Below are 10,202 nucleotides of genomic sequence, written 5' to 3' on the forward strand. Positions count from 1 at the left end.
CATGGGTTCATGTAAAGCTTATCTCACATATGAAATTAGGATGCTAAATGTGATTTTTCTGTATTCTGAGTCCACAAAATTGACATAAATGTGTTTAACAAGTTCATTCTGTTTGCCTGGGAGCAGGATAAAAACTCATTTCCCATCCTTCAAGAGAAGAAATAGAATCTTGTTTGAAATTGTTGTACTCGGAATCTTTGCAACTGGCCCTGGAAATGTAAATCTGGAGCATATTCAGGATTAGTAGGTGTTTCAGTGAAGGTGAATTATAGTTCACTTTCTCAAGCCAAGCAGTGCTGATGACCATCATTCCTGATTTCTACCCATTGATGTCTGGCTTCAAGGCTTTTTAAAATAAGAGGAATATTTAAAAGTTAGTTCTTGTGTAGTTGAAGGACCATGAGGACAGGTGGGTAGGTTGAGAATGAGAGGAACAATTACAAGTTCAGGTTCCCTGCCTTTGCTAAGAGTGAGGTCATTTCCTTATGTTCTAGGTCTGATTTCTAGAGCTGAAAAGAAAGAAAAAATTCCTTTCTACTTGAGAAAAGTAGAATATCTTTTAGTCTTAACTATTTTAAAGGATAATCCTACTTCCTTCATGAAAGATAAGAAGTTCGTTGTGAATCCATACATTTAAATCATATTTATTTCTAGTGTCTTTTGTCCTGGGGTAAGAGTGTAGGCTCACAGAAACCATGAACTTCGTGGAGATAAAAGGCCCTATAGGTAGAATTTGGACCAGGAATGTGCTCCCAATGCCCACAGGGCTAAGTGTCTGAGCCCCAAAGTGACACAATTGAGAAGGCATGGAATTTGAGCAGATGTTATGTTACCTAGCAGGAAGCCTTCATGTCATCTCTTCATCTCTTGGTCAGAATGTGAATGGTTTGCTCTGTCAACATGCTCCCCATCATGTCATACCATCACTGACCCAAAGCAACAGGACCAACTAATCATTCTTCAATCTTCAATCCCAACTCTCCAATCCCAAACAAACCACTCTGCATCTTAAGTCAGTTGTCTCAGGTATTTATTACACATGCACTTTGCAATGTTTCAGTGACTTCTCAGTATCTTCCACACTAAAGTACTATTTATTATATAAGTTACAGAAAAACTGGGCAGAGGCAGCCAAGATTTACCATATACCCCATCTAAATGTCCCTTCTATTACTAACATTTTTAATAGCATGGCATATTTGATATAATCGGTGAACCAAAAATATTGTATTATCAACTAACGTCTACAGTTTACATTGAGTTTTAATCTTTGTACCTATTCATTATATAGAATTTGATGAATGTATGGTGTATAACACTATTATAGTACCATATAGAACAAATTCACCACCCCAAGACTCCTGAATGCCCCCATGGCCCCCTCCTTCACCCCACCACATATCTCTGACAATACTATAGTACAAGCATTATTCCTTTTCTAGAATGTCCTATAATCAGAACCTATCAATATGAAGCCATTTCAGAGTTGCTTCTTCAACCTAGTGAAATGCACTGAAGATTTTTTTTTCACATCTTGTGGTTTGATAGTTCACTTCCTTTTATTGATGAATAACGATCCATTTCTAAAGCATACCAAAGTTTGCTTAAGTATTGACCTATTGGATGATGTATTGGCTGTTTCCAAGTTTGGGCAATTATGAGTAAAATTCTATAAATATTTGTGTGTGGTTTTTATGAGAACACTGCTCTCCCTCCCCCCGTCCATTTTCTTCTTCTTCTTCTTCTTCTTCTTCTTCTTCTTCTTCTTCTTCTTCTTCTTCTTCTTCTTCTTCTTCTTCTTCTTCCTCTTCCTCTTCCTCTTCCTCTTCCTCTTTCTTCCAGAAAGTCCAGTCTTTCTGTAGTTTAAATTTCCCAGCTTCTTGACAATCAAGTGAAGTTTAACTGTCATTCCAAACTTTTCAGGTTCATTGGCTGTATCAGAACAGGCTAACTTCAGTTATTTTATTACATAGTCCCAGACACTTGATGACTGTGATCCACACAGTTCTAGTTCATGTTTGTGATACCTGTCCATCCTGAATCAGCAGAGGCTCTCTTCTATTCTGTCCTCACTGCAGAATTTAGGAACAGTGGCACATTTACTACCTCTAACTATCAATGGAATAGTGACAGCAGAATGGAGAGAAAATGGTGAACTGAGTGCTGAAATAATGGTCATAAATTTTCACCAATGCATTACAATACTTTGTTTTCTAGTGCACATTACCGACCTTTTAATCACCAAATTAAGTTTTATTATACTTGATGTTTACCTTTCTTCTTCCAACTATGGAAAATAGTTTCTAGAAGCAAAAATTACCTTGTATTGGTGATTGAAAGTAGTATTTTCTAACTTTAAGAGGAGGCTTAGTTTGTGAGACAGAAAGCTTTTGGGGGCTACTAGGAGGAAGATAAGCACATCTAGCAAGACATTGAGTTTGGCATTTCCGACACCATAGGATTCAAAATATATGAGAAGAAATGCTTTTCATCTAGTCTCAGTATGAAAATATAGTGGTATTAACTTGTGATCCAACGTAAATATTTATCTATCACACTTCATTTTATTATCTTAGTTTTTCACAGTTTCTTCCAGTTTCAGAGTAGAATATTCCATTTGAACCTAGATATAGCTGTGGTGATTTAAATGAAAATGGTCCACTAGAAGCCCATATGTTTCCATTCTTAGTCCTCAGTCAGTGACCAATTTGGCAAGGATGAGGAGGAGGTGTGGAGTTATTGGAAGAGGTGTGTTTTTGAGATTTCAAAGCCCATACCAAGCCTAGTGTTCCTCTAACTGTTGTGGATCAGAATGTAGCTTTCAGCAACTTTCCCAGTACCATGTATGCCTTCCTGCATGCCTGCTACCATGCTCCACACCATGATAAGAATGGACTAGCCATCTGATACCATAAACAAATCACCAAAGAAATGCAATGCTTTAAAAAAAAAAAAACAAATAAGAGTTGCCTTGGTCATGGTGTCTTTTAAAAGCAATAGAACTGTGCCTAAAACAACATCCTAAAGCAAATTTTAATTCAAAAGACAAATGATGTGGAATTCCCCTCTGTCTGTTGTGAATACCATTAGTTAATAAAGAAACTGTTTTGAGCCTATATCAGAACAGGGCAGAACAGACCTAGGTGGGGAAAACTAAATTGAATGCTGGGAAAAAGAAAGCAGAGTCAGGAGAAGCCATGGAGCCACCAACAGAGACAGACATGCCAAAACTTTGCCGGTAAGCCACAGCCATATGACGATACACAAATTAATGGAGATGGATATTAATTTATAATATAAGAGCCAGAAATATGCTTAAGCTAATGACCAAACAGTATTGTAAATAATATAGTTTCTGTATGCTTATTCTGTATGCTTATTCCTGGGTAGCCAGGAACATACAAGCAGCCTCCTACAACAAATTGGTGCTCCAACATGTGCTAGTTAAAGCCACATAAACCTGAGAGGGCTTGGAAAGGAATTCTAGACACTAAAAAACAAAGTTTGGTTGCATTTTTTTTTCAGATGAGCTCTGCTTGCTGCAGCATGCTGTGGCTCCTTTAAGAGAGGTCTTCCTAATTCAGTAGCAGAAAAAAAGCTGCATGGTATCGAAACATCAGCTTCCTGGGCTGTGCTACCAACATAAACTCTGGCTCTTTCAGGAGACTGAGCATTTAAATGGGTTCTGTGAACAGAGTGCCATGACTTACTTAATGACAATATAGACCTGCTGTATTCCTAAAAATGGGGCAATGCACATGACTCTCAGAGGCAGTGAACAGATTTCCGCCATCATGAACTGGGTGGAGCAAGCAGACAGGGCCATGTTTGCTCTAGAAACACCACTGCTTAGGATTTAAGAAGTGCTTAGCATTTTAAGAAGCCTTCCTGATCAGAAAAGGATTACAGCTATGCAATAAGGACAGATTCAGACATAAAAGGCCTCTAGATGAGATATAGTGTGTTTAAAATATGTATGTAGGCTTGGGAGAGAGAAAAAAAAGAATGAAGAAGGGTAAATGTAATATAAAATAGTACAAGTAGTCATAAAGGAGTAAAAATAATGAAATAAATATTAAACTTGTAGAAAAAGTAATAGAGTAAGAAAAATAAGCCATGTAAAAATAAAATATATACAGAGAGTCTGGATTATGTATATTATTGTGTTTTCTTTGAATTTTTTGACTGTGAGCTAAGTAACCAACATATGTATGTTAAAGGTATTTTGGTTTTAAAATTTGGGTCTAAGTATATGTTTCTTTAGAAAAGAGGTTCTTCTTTTGTTTCCAGAGAGGATGAGAACTTGTGGATTGCTTCCAGACTAATGTGGTTCGATGGACCAAGATCCCCTGAAAGTTTACCATAAGCATCCCCAAAAATACTTCACCCAACAAAAAGCAGGAAGCCCTTGGAGAGAACTACACCCAAATTTCCTAAGTTTGTTTATGAATGTTTGTTTATATTTAAAGGGGGCTATGCTATAGAGATTTGTATTGGTATAGATCTTGGTTATTGATACAACTTTAATATCAATTTTGTTATATGTATATATTTCTGCTCTTGATTAAGTTATTGTGTTTGTGCAGCTCACTTAAAAATATAATTTATAATTAAGAAATATAGGTTAATAGACAGCCATCTACAATAATCAAGTTTGTAGTCATATTTGTTAGTTTTTCTAGATATATAGAGATATATTTCAGTTATATAGGCATTCTTCAAATCTTTCAGAGACCTTCATAATATGGCATTTAAAATGTTTTAAGAATTTGGGACTTTTCACAATGAGACACATCTGGTTCTTGGAGCACCAATCTACTTCAAGAGGATGATGGGCTTTGAAGAGGCTCCTTATGAAGTTTGTTGGCCATTTGAACAAGAGATTGCTCTTGTCTGAACTGGTTGATGGTGTGCTGTATGAACTGGTCATGTAGGACCCACAAAGAAATGACTGCTGAACTTGCCTAAAGGTGAGACTGTCCTTCAGGGTTGCTGCTTCATAAAAGAGACTGCAAGCTATTCTACGGAACTCAGAAGAAAGTGATTGACAATCTGCCAATATAGGTGGAATTGTCTTGGAAATTTCCTGCTTGTGGAAAAGTCTGCAGGATACTATAGGCCAGTAGGCTAACGATGAATGCTCCAATGTTACAGAAGAACTTTGGGTGACTATCCAGGCAGCAAGATGTGTCTGTCAATTCTAGAGCTTAGGAAGTGGCTTACAATGCACTTCCTGTTAACTTAGGTAATAGTATGTCCTTCTGGGGTCTTTGATGGAGTTGAATAATAGATAATTATAGTTTTTCTTAGATATGATAAGAGATAAAGTAGATATAAATATTGTAACTGTAATTCTTGCTTGATACCTATTTTGTTATATGTAATTTTTCTGTGTTAAAATTAAAACCTTCCTTTTTATTTAAATAGAATAGGGGAGATGATGTGGGATTTCCCTCTGTTTGCTGTGAATACCGTTGGTTAATAAAAACATGCTTTTAGCCTATATCATAGCAGGACAGGGCAGAGCAAGGTGGGAAAAACCAAACTGAATGTCGGGGAAAAGGAGGTGGGGTCAGGAGACGCCATGGAGCTGCTGCCAGAGACAGACATGCCTAAACTTTGCCGGTAAACCATAGCCACGTGGCAATTCACATATTAATGAAGGTAGGTTAGTTTAGAATATAAGAGTTAGCCAGAAATATGCTTATGCTATTGGCCAAACAGTGCTTCAAATAATATGGTTTCTGTGTGGTTATTTCAGGAGTCTGGGCAGCCAGGAACACACACGCAGCCTCCTACAACACACATTTTAGGACATTGTCCTTGAATTCTTTCCCTGAATAAATGATTTCTGTTTCAATATTTGCTGGCAATTTCTGAATTACCAGAATCTAGCTCGTGAAAGTTTTTTTATTGTTGTTGGAGCTACTCTGAGAACTTGATGTTTGCTGCTTTGTTCATTCGTCTGGAGAAATAGCTCTTCCACCCTAACCTGCTGACCTTGGGTGATGGCTCTCTTTCCTTCTTTCTTTCTCATATGTTTCCACAGCATTGCTGTAGTCAAGAACAGTCCCTGTCTCTGTCAAGCTCTTCTGGTGCCATCTGAGCCTCACTTCAATCAGAGCCAACATCCTGATGTTCCTACTTAGGTCCCCACTACACAAGAATAATCCCTTGATCCTATCTCAAACTTCACTTTTGTCCAAATGAGATTTTCTAGAAACTTTTCCAGGGTTTTCAGTTCCCCATGTTCCCAACACTGGCCTCTAGAGAGAAGCAGGCAAGGAGCAGGAGACTCTTTGATTTATGAGTGAGGCAACTCAGAGCTGGAAGGAAACAGGAGCCATTATACCTCCAGCGTGATACACAGTGGCTGCCATTCTAACCATTTTTAAGGAGGTGCTTTGGGATCTAGAATACAGTAGAATACAAATCTTTGAAGCAAAAATCATGAATTTAAAGATACTTAAAAATGAAAGAGAATCTGTTTGAGTTTCAGAATTGTGACCTGAAAATGACCTCGGTATCCTGAATATGATGTCTTCTGATCAACGAGTTAGATGAAGCTGTGTCTATTTCCTCCCTTTTCTAAGTATGTTTATGTTTTGTTATGTTTTTAACCATATCAACTGTACCCATTCCTGAAAACTAACAAAATTTCAGAAGACTATGGGAAGAAAACATTGAGATACAATTCTACCATCAGTAGATTGACTACTGTCTCTACTAATATGAAATAGTACTACTATTTTCTTTTAATCTTTTAAATAATTATGCATGTGCTTTACACTGTGAAAATCACACTCGGTTTGGAGCTTGTGTCCTGGGTGGCAGACTCTGTTTTCCTAAAATGAACACATGATTTTCCTCAGCAGGGTCTTACTTTTCATTCTCCATGCACCAAGCCAAACCCTGTAACTGCCTTGATGACTAGATTATGGCATAAGAAGCCCTGCATTAGCCCATCAGGCTGTCATAGCAGGTGATGCAGCAGCTTCTATTGGTTCTCATGCTTAAGCCACTGGCCCTGGGACCCCAGCCACTAGGGCTAGGCCACAATGAAAACCTGAAAACCTGCGTGTAGTTGTTCTGCCCAACATTTCAATTGCAGCCATGAGCAAGCAAGCTTTGGATGATTCCTGCTTTCAGACTGCTTTAGCCAGTGCCAAATGAAATGGAAAGAAGTGTCCCTGTGAAGCCATGCCATAATGACAGATTCTTAAACAAACAAATACTGTCATTATTTCATACATGCACATTTTCTCATGTTTGTCACAGTTTTCTATCAACTTAATGTGGTGGCATGTCTGTCATGCCAACTACATCTCTCTGTAATATTTTATAGTTGCATCATCTGCCCTCTGTGTGTGGATATGTTTTGTTGGGTGGAAGGGCTAAGGAATTATCCCACCACATAGGTTAGGCTGCCCTCCATTTTTTTAATCCTTCTGCCTCAGCCTCCCATATCCAACTTTCCCATTGCTATTGATGCGTAAGATAGCTAAAAATGTCTTTTCACACACACACTGTTGAATATTGTAATTCTGAATTTTTTTCCAGAAAAATTGTTTTTAAAAGATAAAAGTAAATGTTTTCCATCCTCGGTTACATTAATTAACTTTATTTGGCTCAGTGGAATAAAAATGGTCTTAAGTATTACTGTTTCTTTGGGGTGTTGAACCCCAGATGAAACTGGATTTTAGTGAAGCAGTGCCCTCATCACATGCAGTAGGGGGCATAGGGCCTCCAAACACCATCTAAAAATCACCAGAGCCTACAAACTGACCTTAGAAGGTAATATAGATGCAGGCCCTATATTGTAGATATGGTAAACATATGTATTGTATATTTGATATATCTTGTATAGCTACACAATCAAGGTTGAAGTTTTCAGATAGAATATGTAGTATTAACGATCCAGTCAGGTCCCAAATGCAATCAGTCTTCTTATAGGAAGAAAGAGTGGGGAGGAGACAGTGTTGATTGTGGAAGCTTAGAATAGCTGTTTGAGGCGCACACGCCAAGGCATGCCCAGAGTCAGCCCAGGTTGGGAGAAGCAAGGAATATAATGTATTTCCGTGACTCTGCAGGGCATGTGGCCTGCTGACACCTTGACTCTGGTCACTCACACTGACTTCAGACAGCTAGTCTGCAGAACACTGTAAATATCAATTTCTGTTATTTTAAGCCACTGAAAATTTCTGTTGGTTTTGGTTTTGGCCTTGGAATCTATCACTTCCTACTTTATGAAACAGAAACAAAATATGAAAGAATCCATTTCTATCCCTCAAGCAGCTTTCTCGGGTCGGTACCGGCTCTGGGAAGCATGCAAGCACAAAGTCCCCTGGAGATTTGAGCTCTGTGTATGTGTGTGGGGTGGGGGTAGGTATTGTATGTTTGCTATTCTGGAACAACCATAAAACAAGGATGCGATTCTTGTGCTTAGGTATTTATTAGGTATAGAATCTAAGCTGAGATTCTCATGCACATACATAAACATGCATGTGTACAAACACACACACACACACACACACACACACACACACCAGACTCCTGGGTGCTCTATTTCCTCAAGGTCCTCCCTGAGGCATATACTTTGATGTACGTGGTAACACATAACACATACATATTCAGAACACATAACATGAAAGTATAGCTTGACTCTTCCCCCTTTGGAATCAGACTTGCCGTCAAGAAATGGAAAAAAAAAAACACAAGGAATCCCAGATAACAGAGCCCCAAAGATACTAAAGAAATAGGTTAATCTCACTGTGGCTCCTAGCATGTCATAAAACATCAGTGCCCACTGGCTTCCCCTTTCCTTCTTTCATGAAAACTGTCCCTTTATTGTCAAAGCCTAAAAAAGGCAAGGCATACCAAATGAATCTGCAGTGACGTTTGAAAAATATGCCCTGACACATTTAGAACATACCCACTGTTCAAAATCTGCCAGCTAAGACACGCTGATCAGAAGAGCCCACGGCCCATGGGAAGCCCCAGTCTGGTACCTGGTACCTCTGCTGTCAGCTCTGTGTGGGCTCAGCATGGCCCAGTGTAGCTAGCTGTCTCTCAGCTCTACGAAAAGACCAGGCCGCGGCCTTAGTGGTAGCCACACCATTGATATAAACAGGAAGGCAAAGCTGTCCCTACTAGACAATGTAAGGAGCTAGCCCCCTTCCAACCATCAGCCTCAGGCTTTAGAGGAGCTCTCCTTAAGAAAGAAAATCCCAGTTTGCCTTGGCTTTGCAAGTTTTATGTATGCCTTCATTTGTAATCAGAAAATACCCCGCTCAGACCTCTTCCGTGAAGCTTGGAACCAAGAGAGAATTAGAATGATTGTCTCTGTCGGTGTGTGGATGTAAAATGAAAAGGAGAATTCTAAGGTTGGCCCAAAGCCCTGTGTTCCATCACCGCATGGTAGATTTTAAATGTATTTATATCCCCCACTTCCTTCCTTAGGGTGAAAAATAAAACCTGCCAGATTTCATTTAGCATGTATCATTTTTATACTATAATACGTTCTGAAATAAATCATTAATATGATTATGAATAATAAAACATATAAAAAGTTCTCTAGGAATGAAATAAGTCAAAATGGAACAATTGATGTTGTAAGCCATGGGCAAAACAGCCATGATCCATCGTACAGAGAAATTCTAGTCGGAAGAAAAGCAATTCATACATATATTCATTCCTGCAACAAAATACTTGCTAGCATCCACTTTGTAACAGCACTGCACAGAGTCCTAGAAATAGAAAAGACTAATACAGAGCTGGTGTCTGTGCCTACTGGAGAGGCCAACCGAATCACCAGTTAGTGTTGGGACAGTGTCCAGTGGGAAAAGCATTAACCGAACCATGAAGGACAGTTATACTTTGTGAGAAAAATAATATTTCCTGAGAACAGTACTTCTCAACCTTCCTGATGCTGTGACCTTTTAATCCAGTCATGATGTGGTGACACCTGACCGAAAATTATCTGGTTGCTACATAATTTCGCTACAGTTATGGATGGTAATGTAAATATCTGACACGCAGGATATCTGATATATAACAATTCAAGTGGGTTGTGACTCACAGGTTGAGAACCACGGCCTTGGACCGTAGTAAACAGAAGCAGAATAAGCCATTCAGAAAAGAAACCCTGAAACATGGGCTTGGATTTGCATTGTCATAGCTCACTAGTGCAGCACTTGCCTGGG

Source organism: Alexandromys fortis, unplaced genomic scaffold (assembly GCF_014885135.2).
Source record: "Alexandromys fortis isolate MF-2015 unplaced genomic scaffold, M_Fortis_MF-2015_v1.1 scaffold_4, whole genome shotgun sequence".
Lineage (NCBI taxonomy): Eukaryota > Metazoa > Chordata > Mammalia > Rodentia > Cricetidae > Alexandromys > Alexandromys fortis.